The sequence below is a fragment of the Lactuca virosa genome, chromosome 7, assembly GCF_052849685.1.
Source record: "Lactuca virosa cultivar CGN04683 chromosome 7, Lactuca_virosa_CGN04683_v6, whole genome shotgun sequence".
Classification (NCBI taxonomy): domain Eukaryota; kingdom Viridiplantae; phylum Streptophyta; class Magnoliopsida; order Asterales; family Asteraceae; genus Lactuca; species Lactuca virosa.
This window is the reverse complement of record NC_136432.1, coordinates 84,121,296-84,137,166: the sequence shown is the minus strand read 5'-3', so window position 1 is coordinate 84,137,166 and position 15,871 is coordinate 84,121,296. Positions and strand designations below refer to the sequence as shown.

General features: G+C 40.0%; 1 long non-coding RNA gene across 1 annotated transcript; it reads left to right on the top strand.

Annotated features, from left to right (window-relative positions):
• The first annotated feature begins 14,380 nt into the window (after window positions 1–14,380).
• LOC145126324 (uncharacterized) lies at window positions 14,381–15,650 on the top strand. Its single transcript, XR_013716405.1, has 3 exons — window positions 14,381–14,598; window positions 14,697–14,908; window positions 14,983–15,650. It is a non-coding gene; the product is annotated as an uncharacterized LOC145126324 (long non-coding RNA).
• The last annotated feature ends 221 nt before the right edge of the window (window positions 15,651–15,871 follow it).

The window sequence follows — 15,871 nt, the reverse complement described above, 5'->3', positions numbered from 1 at the left end:
TCTGTGTAAGATTAGGAAACTTAATGAAAGAAGGATGTTTCCAAGGAGCTGATCTCCTTTGGAATGCTCTGTAATGATTGTTGTCAAGTCTTTCTGACTTTGTGCATAATCATTAAGAGGATCAATGCATATAAGTTTAGAATCTAACAGATTTCAGTAAATGGCATGAATTTGGAATTCTTGCATTTGCAGTAAGGATTTGGGACTGTGAAAAGAGGATCATTGGAGTGATGTTCAATTGATCTATTTTACAAAGTAAAGATCATAGACAAACATAGTATGCATACTTGGTGTATGGCATGACTAGTGTTTAGAAAACATAGTGTACATGCTTGGAGCATGGGACAACTATTGTTTTAAATTCAAGTATAAAGTTGATAAAACCGAAACAATGAATAATGAGTAATCAGTATGGTGATAAATAAAAGTGTTTATTTATATTCATAGGGTTTGATACCATATTTGATTCATTTATTCTTGTGTTTCACTTTGCATGTTTTGACTTCCAGAATAACTAAGTCGCTCTTCCTGAATGATTAAGTTATTCAAACCATCCACAGTCGGTCATATGTTGGAAGTAGATATGAATCAAGACTGTCATGGGTTGGTTTGTAGAGGTCCAAGTTGGTGGACAAAGTGGTGCTACAACACTCATGAGTGCTCATAAGTTCTGAGTATTGGATTCAACTCGCGCTCATTTGAATCACTTCATGGATTTTATCACGAGTGATCATGAGACGATAATATCTTATATTCTTCAAACCTAGAGATATGAGTTGTTACTATGAGTTGGTTATACATTGATTGCACGAAAACGCATTAGTAACTCGATGTTATAAAACGTGCCTTTGTGTATGATTCAACAAGTAGTAGAACAAGCCATATGAGTCGAAGTTTATCCATTCCTTTTACCTTCGGGATAAAAGCGATATATGTGGGCCCCTCGATGATTTAAAGATGATACATGTGAGTGCTTGGCCAAGCCAGGACTGATTTGATTTGTTCAATCAGTCAGTCATCATGAATCGGAAATCGGGAAACAACAAATGGACAGAGAGAATGATTGATAATCCATGTCTCAGTCCATATGATATCTAGAATGGAGGAATATATGATCCCTTATCTAATGGACAAGTCATTGACAAAGGTCAGAGTTCATCGACAAGGTCAGAGTTCGACAGAAGCTTTTGAGAGCTACGATTGCTGATCGGTTCCTGAAGTCATACGCAATAATAGTTTTAGACTTATCCAAGTGGGAGACTGTTGGATTAATGTCTAAGTCCATAACTATAATTGGTAAGACTTGACCCGACCCGGCATGGTCCATTTGGGTTGCATGGCATCATGCATTTGGATAGACTATAATGAGAGAAATAACACTTAAGGTTGGTTAATATATTATAAGTTCTAATATATTAATAAGGTTATTTAATTAGTATCGATCAAGAATTAATTTGGAATTAATTAAGTGATCAAAAGGAGACTAATTAAATATATGGGTTGATTGTGTAAATCATTCATTCTTATATATGTGGGCTTGTGATCCAAGATTCCTTATGTTGGACTAAGTCCATGGGGTGACCCATGGATACTCCATGGTGGTTAAAATCCATGGAGCATAAGGAATGGGTAAAGTTATGAGTTACATGGTGTAACCCTAATAGCCACCATATAAAAGAATCCCATGGCTCAAGAAATCGTGCACTAATGTGTGAGTGTGAGGGCTAGACGATTCAAGGAGTGTTCAAGTTTCTCTCAAGTTATTCCAAGTGTATTTGGTGTTGTGTGAACCATTTGAGGTGTCACACTTGGGGCACTAAGCACTCAAGCTTCATGAAAACATTCTACATCAAAGAGGTATGTATTCTATCTTGTTATATTTATTATTTTGTATGCTAGATTAGGATAATACCTTGGATGTTCATAATTGTATGTATAATAGAGAAAACATAGATCCAAGGTATTTAGGGTTGCATGTACACTTAGGAGTGTTAGAATGCTCATAACCCAACAGAACCTGGCCGAGAAATCACTCCATGTCATCGTGCTCTGTCCTTCAGAAGACAAGAGGCAAGTTGAACCTTGTCCCCCTCGGGACATCGGCTCGTACAGAAAGCGTTGGCAACATCAGCCAACCACCTGCTGCTAGCGATGGGGTCCCGAGCCCCATGGTAATCTGGAGCTCAACAAGCTCTGAACTCTCAAAATGTTAGGGTACGCGCCCCTATCATGGCTATCACCTCAGCACGAAAAGCTCCCAGCTTCTCATCCAGAATCTCTAGTATGCCCTCCTTAACCGTATCGAATATCAAAGGAGTCTGGTCTAAAATATTGCACGTAATCTCTACTGAAATAAACTCTCTCATCTGCTGCTCGAGCTGCTCGGCTCCAGAGCCCGAGACTGGTCCCTCACCGGCGCCTGAATCGCCAACTGGTCTACCCCGTAGCGTCACCATTCTGCAACATATCATAATAACCATCAGAATACTCCTCACTACTGAGGGATCTCACGCACTCACTACAAGTTCCCTAGTTTTATCTCAGCCCTTCTTGAATCGAGTACGGATCCTCTCCTTTTAGTAGTACGGGCCCATACTACCTTCCACATCTATCCGTACATTCCTCAAGAATTGCCTCGACTCCACCAAGTCCCCTTCACTACTACTATCACTCCCAGCACTACTCACATCCTAGGCTTTCCCTAGGGTAACCTCCAACCCGAACCCAGTCCTCAGCTACTGAAGGTATCATCGTAATGCCAATTAGCCACTACCTAAATACCATCACATGTGACGAGGCTTAGATAATCCTTCGAGTAAAGGGCTCATCCCTACAACGGTTACACTCAAACGAGATTTGCGCAATAGGTCCAAATCCAGCACTCTGAGATTTTTCAACCCTGGTCACATGTGACTTGACGTATTCACCTAATGGCTAACTCCCATCACTCAGAGTCCCACAAAGCACAAAGCAGGTAGCATTCAAACAAAAAGGAAATCTAACTAGAACATAATCAAGCAATTTTATCCACATATCAGAAATCTGTACTAGCATGCAACTTATAAAGCTCATACACATAACAGGCACATAAGGCATCCTTCCTAGATCCTTAGTCCTAATCTAGCATGCAGTTCTCATAAAGCTGATAACCATATCATAACATAAACATGTATGGGTAATTTGGGAGAACTTACTTGAGCTCGGCTGATTACATGCACCACACCCTTTTCTCTTTTCAAAGTTCTTTTCTCTTTTAAAAATTCTTTTTGTAAAAATGATTTTATTTTGAAAATTTTCATACCAAGTCCTCAGATTTAGTTCAGTCACACCCGAGAGTGTGCCTGAATCCCTCAAACCAAGGCTCTGATACCAACTTGTAACATCCCAAAAATCATGACCAAATATTTCATTTTAAATTATTAAGTAAAACCATGGTTGTCAAATCTTTTCATCAAAACATAATCAATATCTCAAAACATTATAATCAGAGTATCAAAATATCAAAGTAAGATATCCCATGCTAAAACATTACGGTGTGTGGCATGCAGTCATCTCGAGCTCCTCCCTCTGCTACGGGAAGCACCTGAAACCAAAACTGAAAACCGTAAACACGAAGCTTAGTGAGTTCCCCATACTACCACATACCACACATATAACCACATATCGGGCCCCCGCCCGATGCATCGGGACTAGCCCGGCATCGGACTCGCTGCGACATCAGGCTCCGCCTGTCATCGACCCCGCTCAATATACAGAGTTGTCTCTCTTAGGCCTCGCCTATCTCTGGGCCTCGCCCGCCCTACACATACAATCATACAAACATGCTAACACATAAACAAACATACCCTATTGTATTCCTGTCCTAAGGCCTCGCCTAACTTGGGCCTCGCCCCTGTCCTGCTACTAATGAGTCATGGAACCCCGTCCATACTCCGGCTGATAGTGAGATACGGGCCCCCGCCCACACTCGCTTCTCTCCGATATCGGTCCTCACCCCTGCTCTGCTACTAAAGAGATACGAAACCCCGTCCATACTCAGCTAGTGATGAGATACGAGACCTCGCCCACACTCACCTCCTTACCAGGCACATACAAGTATCACACACACAACAAGTATAAACTGTTGGATAAAGTGTCTAAGTCCATAACTATTTCTGGTATGTACTTGACCCGGTTGGCATGGTCCATTTGGGTTGCATGGCATTGCAATACTTGGATAGACCAAATGAGAGAAAGGACACCTAAGGTTTATTAATATATTATAAGTTATAATATATTAATAATATTATTTAATTAGTATTGATCAAGAATTAATTTGGAATTAATTAAGTGATCAAAAAGAGACTAATTAAATATATGAGGTTGATTGTGTAAATCATCCATTCTTGTATAGTTGGCTAATGATCCATGGTTTATATGAATTGGGCTAAAACCCATAAGGTGCTCCATGGATAGTCCATGGTGGTTATTAACCCATGGATCATGGAATATGAAAATCCATGCACATTAGGGTTTACATGGAGTAACCCTACATGTGGCACACTATATAAGAAGCCCTATGGTAAGCAAAATCGGCCACTAAGTGAAGAACTAGAGGGTTAGCCGATTTTGAGTGTTAGTGAACTTCTCTCAAGGTTATTCCAAGTGTTGTGGTGTTGTGTAAGACATTTGAAGCATCACACTTGAGGTGCTAGGCTCACAAGGTTCTCAAGGAATCCAAGCAACAAAAAGGTATGTTCTTCTACTAGCTTTTATGTTTCAAATTTCCCCATTCCATGCTAGTTAGGTTAAGAACCTTGGAAAATCAAATTTTCATGTATCTTTGTAAAACATAGATCCAAGGTTTCTAGGGTTGCATGTACATCATAGGAGTGTTAGAATGCTCAAAATCCTTCAGTGGTATCAGAGCCTAGGCTTGTTTTCTTGACACTTGATGCAAATTGTTGAAAAAAGTCGAAAAATATGCAATCTGCTGAATGAACTCGCCGAGTCCATGGGGGGACTCGACGTGTCCGTGTGTACAATCAATCCTACTCTTCGAGTATGTTCATGCACTTGACGGGTAGAATGCCCAGAGTGCAGTTTTTCGATTTTTGCTTCTGGAAATGGACTAGAAACATTACCCTAACCTGTTTTGGACTTATAAAACCTATTTTAGTTAGTGTAATGGTTATGCTAATCCATTTTCAATGGATATTATCAAAATTTCAAGCTTTGTATGGTTTATTTATGATTCTTGAAATTGTTTATATGAATATTCATACACTTATGAGTTTAGAAGATCATAGGAATTATTTGCAAATTGTTTGTTAGTTAATTCTTGATCATTATGTGTTTTAATGGAATCCATAATTTGTCCTCAAGTTATGGATTACCAAAAGTCATTCATTTAAAGTCCATTAATAAACACATATGTTACATAAAATGAAAAGTCTCTCATTATAATAAACCATTAACTCATAAGTTATGAAAGATGAAAAGTTTTGAAAGTTACAAAACTTGCCCTCAAGTTTTGGAACATGTAAAGTCACTTTAAAAACTTTAGTTCCAACCCCTAGAATTTTAAAAGTTAAAATTCAACCCTATTAATTTATAATATTATAAGTTAATAATATATATATATATATATATATATATATATATATATATATATATATATAAGAACGAGTCGTTTTACCGTTAGTAGGCCTCATTCACGAAGCCGGTCTATAAGGGGGGTATAAGGTTGTTGCCTATAAAATGGCAGCTTAATGGGTGTCCACTCTCACCCACCGCTTCCTTGATTGGTGGAGGGTCATTAGCCGAACGGGTAGGACAATGATTTTATACCTCATTAAAAGTATGATAATTATAAAGTAACTAAATGCTTTTATAAATTCCCAATCGTAGTTACTTTAGGAAAATGTGAATAAGGTTCTAACCCATGAAATTACACTTTGCACTTTGCTTAAGTCGTTAGTGGAGCGTGTGTGGTTAATCGGCACACTAACCTGGACTTAACAAGGTAGGCAAAGGGTGGCTTAAGGTTTATCATAGGTCGATGGAACGCGTGTGGTTAACCGGCACATCGATTGAGTGATAAACATTAAGAGTACCAAGTAATTTGCATGGTTACTTCACACCTTGTTTTGTGATCCTCGGCATCCCATTCACAAAACTTGAAGGGCACACTCGAGATTGAAACATGCCATTGAAAAGTTCAATGAATCTCAAAGAATCTAGGAGTTTCAAAACAAATTAAAACCTAATAATTTATTTCATTTTTCATGGTGGAAATTGGTGAATTGTCATTCACCTACCTTCAAATATTTTATAGCTTGGATTACGGCATCCCTCTTCTAAGTTATAAAATATTGTGTTGGGTCCTAGCCTTAATATTACATTTGGGTGTCTTATTAAGGACTATGCTTATATCTAATCTGAACTTGTCTTTCTTCTTTTCTGATGTCTTCCAACAATGTTGCTTCTGGCCCAAACCCTACTGGCTCCTTCTCTCTCATGAACCTTTGTGGGAGAGTCATCTTCAATGGATCCAACTTTATGGATTGGATCGGGAACATCAGGATGGTCATTCGTTACGAGGACAAGGAATATGTCGTCGATAAGGAGCTTAAGGAACTTGATGAGTCGCCTGCTACTCCTGAGGAGATCGCTGAATACCGGACTCATGAGAGAGATGCCACCAAAGTGGCATGTATCATGTTGGCCACAACGACAGCCGAGCTCCAAAAGTCCTATAAGGACTATTACCCTTTTGAGATGCACCAGGACTTGATAGACCGCTACCATCAGAGTGCTCGTCAAGAGCGGTATGAAATCATCTCCTCCATGATAACAACCCAGATGAAGGATGGTGAACCCATCCCGGGCCACATGCAGAAAATGCAAAGGTATGTGGACTGTTTGCTGAAACTGAATGTGAACTTCCCCGAGGAGTTGGCAATTGACATCATTTTGCACTCCTTACCTTCGTGTTATGATCAATTCCGAATGATATACCACGTGAACAAGGCAGAAGTTACACTTAGCAAACTTCAAGGATTCTTGAAGACCGCCGAAAGTGGTATTAAGGGTAAATCGGTTGTTACCACTCCTACTCCTACCGCGGCCCCTGTCCTGGCAATCGGGCAAGGCAAAGGAAAGAAGAGGAAGAGCCCTTCGAAGGGTACCAAGGGAAAATCCCTTGATGGCTCCTCTTCAAGTGGAACCAAGAAAGGTTCTGTCACTCCTTCTGCTAACCCTAAAGAGGGTGAATGCTTCTATTGCCATGAAAAGTCGCACTGGAAGCAAAACTGCCCAAAATACCTGCAAGATGTTAAGGATGGGAAAGTAAAACACAACCATTCAGTTATTTACACTATATTGTCTAATAACTCACCCTATTCTAATTCTTGGGTCCTTGATACAGGTTGTGGTATTCACATATGTACTGATTTGCAGGGACTAAGAAGAAGTGAGAATATGGAGCATGGGAAGATAAACTTGATCATGGGGAATATGAAAGCTTCACCTGTCACCAAGATTGGAGTTTATTCTTTGTTGCTAAGTAGTGGGTTAACATTAGATTTGAATAAATGTTGTTACTCTTCTAAAATGGCGAGAAATATTATTTCCTTTCATGGTTTGTACAAACAAGGTTTTACCTTTTTGTTTGATGATGAATGTGGTGGTATTAATGCTTTCTTTAATAATGTTCTTTATTTTAAAGCATTACCTTGTGATGGTGTATATGAAACTGTGTCGGTTGTAGATAACCTAGGAAATAATGTATTGTGTATCGACTCTTCCACTAGCTTGGATAAAGCATCATTATGGCATTGTCGTCTTGGACATGTAAGCAAGAAATGCATAGGCCAACTCCAAAAGGATGGAGTCTTGGTGTCATTTGACCTAAAGTCAGATGATAGTTGTGAATCTTATTTTCTTAGGAAAATGACAAAGTCACCCTTCACTGGTTCTTGTGCTAGGGGTGAAGGTTTGTTGGATCTCATACATACTGATCTGTGTGGACCCTTCAGAACCGCCACAAGGGATGCTAACCGCTTCTATGTGACTTTTACTGATTATTATAGTAGATATGGATATGTCTACTTAATCAAGCATAAGTCAGAAACCTTTGAAAAGTTCAAAGAGTTATAAAGGAAGTGGAGAATCAGTTGGGCAGGAACATTAAGATGCTTCGATCCGATCGAGGTGGTGAGTATCGTAGTACAGAGTTCCTTGACTATCTTAAGGAATGTGGGATTGTCTCCCAATTAAAACCTCCAAGGACACCGCAGTTGAATGGTGTGGCTGAGAGGCGCAATCGAACCTTGTTGGATATGGTTCATTCCATGATGAGTCGAGCTTCGCTACCAATCTCATTCTGGGGGTATGCCTTAGAGACTGCCGCCCATATCCTTAATCTAGTCCCTACCAAAAAGGTTGCCAAAACACCTCATGAGATGTGGACTGGAAAAGTTCCCAGTCTAGACCACATCAAGATCTGGGGTTGCGAGGCTTTCGTGAGGCGTGAGACTCGAACCTCGAAGTGAGAGGTGTATTTTCATCGGCTACCCACAAAAATCCTTTGGTTACCTCTTCTACAGACCCAGTGATAATGTGGTCTTTGTAGCAAGGAGAGGAGTCTTTCGCGAGAGAGAATTCATAAGCCAAGGAAACAGTGGGAGGCAAATTGACCTTGAAGAAATTCAAGAGTCAAGTGGTGAAGGAACCTCAAACCCTAGCAATCAACCTGAGGAGGAAACTCCTGTTTATCCGACAGATGAGTATGTACCTCTGAGGCGTTCCACAAGAGTTAGGAATGTACCTGAGCATTACTATGGTTTCCATATTACTGCGGAAGGTGCTACACTTATCAGTGATAGCACACTGGTAAGTCTGGATGAACCTAACAGCTACGCGGAAGGCATGGCAGGCCCTGAGGCTGCTAAATGGAAAGAGGCTATGGACAGCGAGATACAGTCCATGTATGACAATCAAGTTTGGAACTTGGTTGACAATGTACCAGGTCACAAGACTGTCGGGTGCAAATGGATCTTCAAGAAGAAGACCGACATGGATGGTAATGTACACACTTTTAATGTGTGACTGGTTGCAAAGGGATTTTCTCAAACTCCGGGAGTTGATTACGATGAGACCTTTTCACCAGTAGCGAAGATTAAGTCTATTAGGGTTATGTTAGCCATTGCTGCATTTCATTACTATGAAATATGGCAAATGGATGTCAAAACCGCTTTCCTTAATGGAAAGTTGGCTGAGGATGTTTACATGAGTCAGCCAGAGGGTTTTGTCAGCACAGAGTACCCTAATAGAGTGTGTAAGCTTGAGAAATCCATCTATAGATTGAAACAAGCACCTCGCAGATGGAATCTTTGTTTCGATGAGAAAGTCAAAGAGTTTGTCTTTTCGAGGAGCGAAGATGAATCTTGTGTATATGTCAAGGCTAGTGGGAGTATAGTTAGCTTTTTGGTACTGTATGTGGATTACATACTACTTATAGGAAATAACATCCCAACTCTGCAGGAAGTGAAATCCTGGCTTGGGAAGTGTTTCGCTATGAAGGACCTTGGAGAAGCTGCCTATATCTTAGGGATAAGGATTTTGAGAGACAGGAGTAAGAGACTAATTGGACTTAGTCAGAGTACCTACTTGGGTAAGGTGCTGAATAGGTTCAACATGCAGAATTCCAAGAAAGGAGAGTTACCGATCCAGAGTAACGCCAGATTGAGTAAGACTCAGAGCCCGAGTACAGAGGCTGAGATAGTTGAGATGAGTCGAGTATCGTATGCTTCCGTTGTAGGCTCGATCTTGTATGTTGTGACTTGTACTCGTCCTGATGTGGCCTTTGCGTTGAGCATGGTCAGCAGATATCAGGGGAACCCTAGCAAGGCTCACTGGACTGTAGTAAAGAACATTCTCAAGTACCTGCGGAGGACTAAGGACTGGGTCCTTACCCTCGGTGGGAGTGATGACTTGAGAGTAGTAGGGTATAGTGATGCTAGCTTTCAGACTGATAGGGATAATTTCCGCTCTCAGTCAGGCTGGGTCTTTACCTTAAACGGAGGAGCAATTACTTGGAAAAGTTCCAAGCAGGAGACGGTGGCCGATTCAACTTGCGAATCAGTGTATATAGCGGCAAGCGAGGCAGCAAAGGAGGCTATATGGCTAAAGAACTTCATTGGAGACCTTAGAGTTGTACCAGCTATAAAGGAGCCTATGGAGATTTTCTGTGACAGTGAAAGTGCAGTTGCCTTAGCCAAGGAACCAAGGGATCACGGAAGATCCAGACACATCGACAAAAAATACCATTTCATCATACATCGAATAGAAGAAGGACTCCTCGTGGCAAAGAGGGTATCATCGGATGAGAACCCAGCAGATCCCCTCACGAAAGGACCGGGTAGGGTTAAGCATCTCCAGCACGCGAGGCGCATAGGGCTGAAGGATGATATTAGTTTTAGTAATTAGATAGCTTTGAAATTTGTAAAGTTTAATTGACATTTGATGATAAATAAATTTGTTGTTTATTTATAAGTAAAGTGTTGCTATCTTCTGTCAATCGTTTACTATTATTTCATTTTTCATGTTTTGACTTCCAGAATAATTATGTTATGGTATACCATATTATTCAAATTCTCCACAGTCGGTCGTATGTTGGAAGTAGATATGAATCAAGACTGTCATGAGTTGGCTTGTAGATGTCTAAGATGTTGGACATAGCAAGAGTTGCTAGAACACTCATGAGTGCTCATAAGTTCCGAGTATTGGAATCAACCCACGCTCACTTGTATCACTTCATGGAATTTATCTCGAGTGATCGTGAGACGGTAATATCATATAAGTCTTCAAACCTAGAGATATGAGTTGTTGACTATGAGTTGGTTATACATTGATTGTACGAAAACGCATTGGTAACTCGATGTTATAAAATGTGCCTTTGTGTATGATTCAACAAGTAGTAGAACAAGCATATGAGTCTAAGTTTATCTGTTCCTTCTTGGATTAGAAGCGATATTTGGGCCCCTCGATGATTTTGTTGTGACCTATGTACCGCGCCCAGTCAGAACTAAATTGATGTGTTCGATTAAGTTATATGCCAAACAAATCAGAAATCGGGAAACAAACTGTTGGACAATAAGTAAGACAATGTTCCATGTATTTGTCCGGCTGATATCCAGAACAGAGGATTATATGATCACTTATCTTAAATGGCGTATCATCATCATCTCAGTTCCGCGAGACCTTGAAAGAGCTACGATTGTTGATCGGTTCCTGAAGTCATACTTGCAGTTATAGTTATTAGACTCATCCAAGTGGGAGACTGTTGGTAAAGGTGTCTAAGTCCATAACTATTTCTGGTATGTACTTAACCCGGTTAGCATGGTCCATTTGGGTTGCATGGCATTGCAATACTTGGATAGACCATATTAGAGAAAGGACACTTAAGGTTTATTAATATATCATAGGTTCTAATATATTAATAATTTTATTTAATTAGTATTGATCAAGAATTATTTTGGAATTAATTAAGTGATCAAAAAGAGACTAATTAAATATATGGGGTTGATTGTGTAAATCATCCATTCTTGTATAGTGGGCTAATGATCCATGGTTTATATGAATTGGGCTAAAACCCATAAGGTGCTCCATGGATAGTCCATGGTGGTTATAAACCCATGGATCATGGAATATGAAAAGCCATGCACCTTAGGGTTTACATGGAGTAACCCTACATGTGGCACACTATATAAGAAGCCCTATGGTAAGCAAAATCGGCCACTAAGTGAAGAACTAGAGGGCTAGCCGATTTTGAGTGTTAGTGAACTTCTCTAAAGGTTATTCCAAGTGTTGTGGTGTTGTGTGAGACATTTGAGGCATCACACTTGAGGTGCTAGGCAAGGTTCTCAAGGAATCCAAGCAACAAAAAGGTATGTTCTTCTACTAGCTTTTATGTTTCAAAGTTCCCCATGCCATGCTAGTTAGGTTAAGAACCTTGGAAAATCAAATTTGCATGTATCTTAGTAAAACATAGATCCAAGGTTTCTAGGGTTGCATGTACACCATAGGAGTGTTAGAATGCTTAAAACCCTTCATAAACTAACATACAAACACTCCTTGGGCTTGCCCAGGCATCGGACCTTGGTCCGGAATAACATACATATAAACTTTCGTCGGGCCTCGCCCGACATCGGAGCGTGGTCCGGAAACATACTATCATACAATGCCTAGGGCTAACCCCCGGGTCTTCCTACCATACATAAACTAAATGGGTCGGCATTGTGGCGGTAGACCCATGCACACAGTGAGGAGACTCACCTTGCACTGCTGAAGTCCTGCTGATACCCCTCTGGCTGCTATCTGGCAATTCCTGAACTGATGATCCTTCGGCTCCCCGAGCTACCAATACTAAAATATCACTTAGTCCAAATCAATAATCATTCGTAGGGTAAAATAACCAATTTCCCCCTAGTCTAACTTGATCCCTATCTAAGCCCAAAACCATAACATAAAAAGGCCCAACACTAAGTAGGCTTCCCAAGCCCACTAGTGGCCCACTAATGGCCCAATTTGCTAAATTGGGCCCCATCCCTCCTAATGGGCCTTACCCTAAGCCCAAACATTTTCTTGGCCCATATTATCTGACTTCTGATGGCCACTAAGGCCCAAAGACCCAAAGTCCACCACATGGCCCAAACCGAGGCACAAAACTCGTCAAGCCCAATCTGATGAGTATGTTTGGCGTACTCCTATGTATGCTAAGCGTACAAGCTAAATGGTGCGTACGTTGGGCGTACCTGCATGTACGCTCAGCGTACTCCCATGTTAAGTCACCTTCCCATTAAGTGCTTAATACTCTACTCTAGAAGCTACAATCATAGATCCAAGTCCTTTTCAACGTCTTAAACCATAAAGTCTTTCACTTGGTGGCTTGCAACCCACCAATAGAGCCCAAACTTGAAATGTGATAACTAACTTCCATGAAAATGGTCTTAACTCATGCATGAACCCATTAGGACATCCAAGATGGCAACTTTCTGCCTTAGGGACTCATTTAGAACTGAGAGTAGCAACTCCAAGTCCAAGAAATCGGATTGAACCACAAAGCTTCAACCTTTGGACCAAAATGGTCCAAAAACTCAATCTAAGAGATCTAAGGAGGTAACCCCAAGTTTAGATCTTTATACCTTGAAATGGTCAAAAGTGAAGCAACAATCCCAGATCTATATCTTCTCCTCTAGTCCACCACCTTGCTTTGCTCTTCACTTCTTTGGAAATTGGATCCAAGACACAAAAAAGCTCTCTAATGGCCTTCCAAGCTCCAAGAACACTCAAATATGGATTAGGGTTTCGTGGTGGCTGTCTAAGGATGAGAGGGAGGCTAACCCTTGAAGCATTATGTTCTTTATATAGTGGCATAACCTAAAAATTAGGGTTTGGGAACTCTGAGCGTACGATGGGCGTACGCTCCTCCGCACCCGCGACCATTCTTCTTTATACGATGGGCGTACACTCGCGTCTACCACCTTGCATGCATGGTCCTTTCTTGCCATATTTCTCCATTAAGGGTCAATAATGTCAATAACTTCAAAGTGCTATAACTCCTTCATTCTAAGTCCATTTCCGACGAACTTTATATCCTTTAAAAGGTGACGGGAAGCCCTACGCTCCTAGCCAAAACCCCATCTCTAAAACCTTTCGGATAAAACTCGGGACCCATAAAAGACCGAGTCGTCCCTCCCCTTGGCCTCCGAGGCCACAACCGAGTACTTCCAAAAATGGGTGTTACACATACTACCTTGCACACCTACCCGTAGTTGTCTCAGAGGATCATCACAACAACCCTAACAATACACTGCACTCTAGCATAGTCATGCCCTCTATCCTCACTTCCTAGAGGAAAGTTACCCATATCGCGACTGGTCGGCTGACCCCACATAACTCTTCCTACCATCAACTGCCACACGACCCTCCATTGGTTCCACATAACTATCGCATGAACACTATCACATACTACACAACTTAAACAATCTAAGGCTAAAGGATTCAATCCTAAAACGGTTAGACTCAAACAAGAGTTGCACAGCAGGACCAAATCCCCCACCTTAAGACCATTTAACCCATGCAGTATGTGACATAGCGCATTCACTCAATAGTTAGTTCACACACGAAAGAGTCATACAACAATCAATAGGGTATTCTACAAGACACCATTAGGTAAAGATAAAAACACCCGACCCTTTTTTTAGCTTATCCATTTGAAAATTTTCTGTTAAGCATTAGTTTAATATGGGTCTTCTGTTTTTTTTCCTTATGCAGAAAAGAGCAATGTGTAGAAAGAACAATTGTCTTTTTGTTGTGGGTTTGATGTTTGTCATTGGCTCATTGCATTGATTGTGGATGCATATGTTTATGTAAGTATTTATGTTGTTATTGTCAATAACATATAACAATGATTGTACATGTCATATTATCATCCTTGACAATTTTGGCAATGTTGATTCTGCTGTTGGGGACGACGTCAGGTGTTTTTCCGGTATCTGACTTTTACCCCACCAAGAAAATCTACACCCCTACCTATGTATTTACACATCTGAGGTAAGATTCCAAATCAATTGCATCATCTAAAATCTACACCCCTACCTACGTATTTACACATCTGCTGATTATATTTCCAACAACTTTTTTTGGTGAAGTTCCCGGCATCTTCTTCCATGGACACGTACAATAGGTGGCTCTAGTATCCAAGTGAGATTTTAATACTCTTTCACCTCCGTCGCATGTCGCCTACACCACCAAAGCTACGTCTGTTTGTTTTTTATGCGGTGGTGTCTCAGATGCCGGTGATAGCGGTGTCTGGGAATCCGGGATTTTTTTTCCTGGCGGATTCTTTATCCACTCAAATCAGGTAGTTTCAAATCAATCGGTTTTAGATCAGCCTCATTGGGTGTATTAACAAAGTTTTGGAATCGATTGCTACAGATTGGAGGACATCAACAGGAAACGACACCTACGTTTGCCTTCTCCGTTGAATTTTGCTTTGTCGGCGCAATTGGTTTGCTAGATTCAAAGACCAGTACGTTCCTATCACTCTTCTATTCTTTGTAAACACTCTATTTCCTTCGTATGGTAATTATCTGTAACATATATATTTTATATGTTACATACTGTTTTTATAGTTACAGAACTATTTACCAAAATGTATCTGAAAAGTGCCGCTACATACTATTTTTATAGTTACAAATTTTTGATTCTAACATTTTTGGACCAAACTGCCCCTGCATACTGTTTCTATAGTTAAAAATTTTGATTTTAAGATTTTTGGACCAAACTGCCCCTGCATATTGTTTTTAAACTTAAAAAAAATTGTTTTTAACAGTTTTAGACCAAAGTGCCCCTGCATACTAATTTTATAGTTAATTTTTTTTTATTTTAACAGCTTTGGACGAAAATGCCCTTGCATAATGTTTTTATACTTCAAAAAAATTGAATTTAACAATGTTGGATGACACAACTCTTGCATACCGTTTTTATAGTTAATCTTTTTTTGATTTTAACGGTTTTGAACTCAAATTGTTGTTGAATATATTTAAGTAGTAAATTGAGTAAATAGCGATATACTTTGCATTTTGTTTTTATTCCTTTGCCAACATTGGATAATAATATGCTGAAATCGTCTCTGAATTATTGAATTATACAGGTGATAGAAGTCTGGTTTCAATTTTTTTTACCGCAAGTAGGATGCTAATAATTTTCTTTGTGTTTTTGTAAATCAAATTTGAAAGTACATTCTATGTTCTGTGGACGTAATGAGATTTTTGTTATGCTAAAAAAGTTTGCTCCTAATTAACTCATCTTTACTATAGGTACT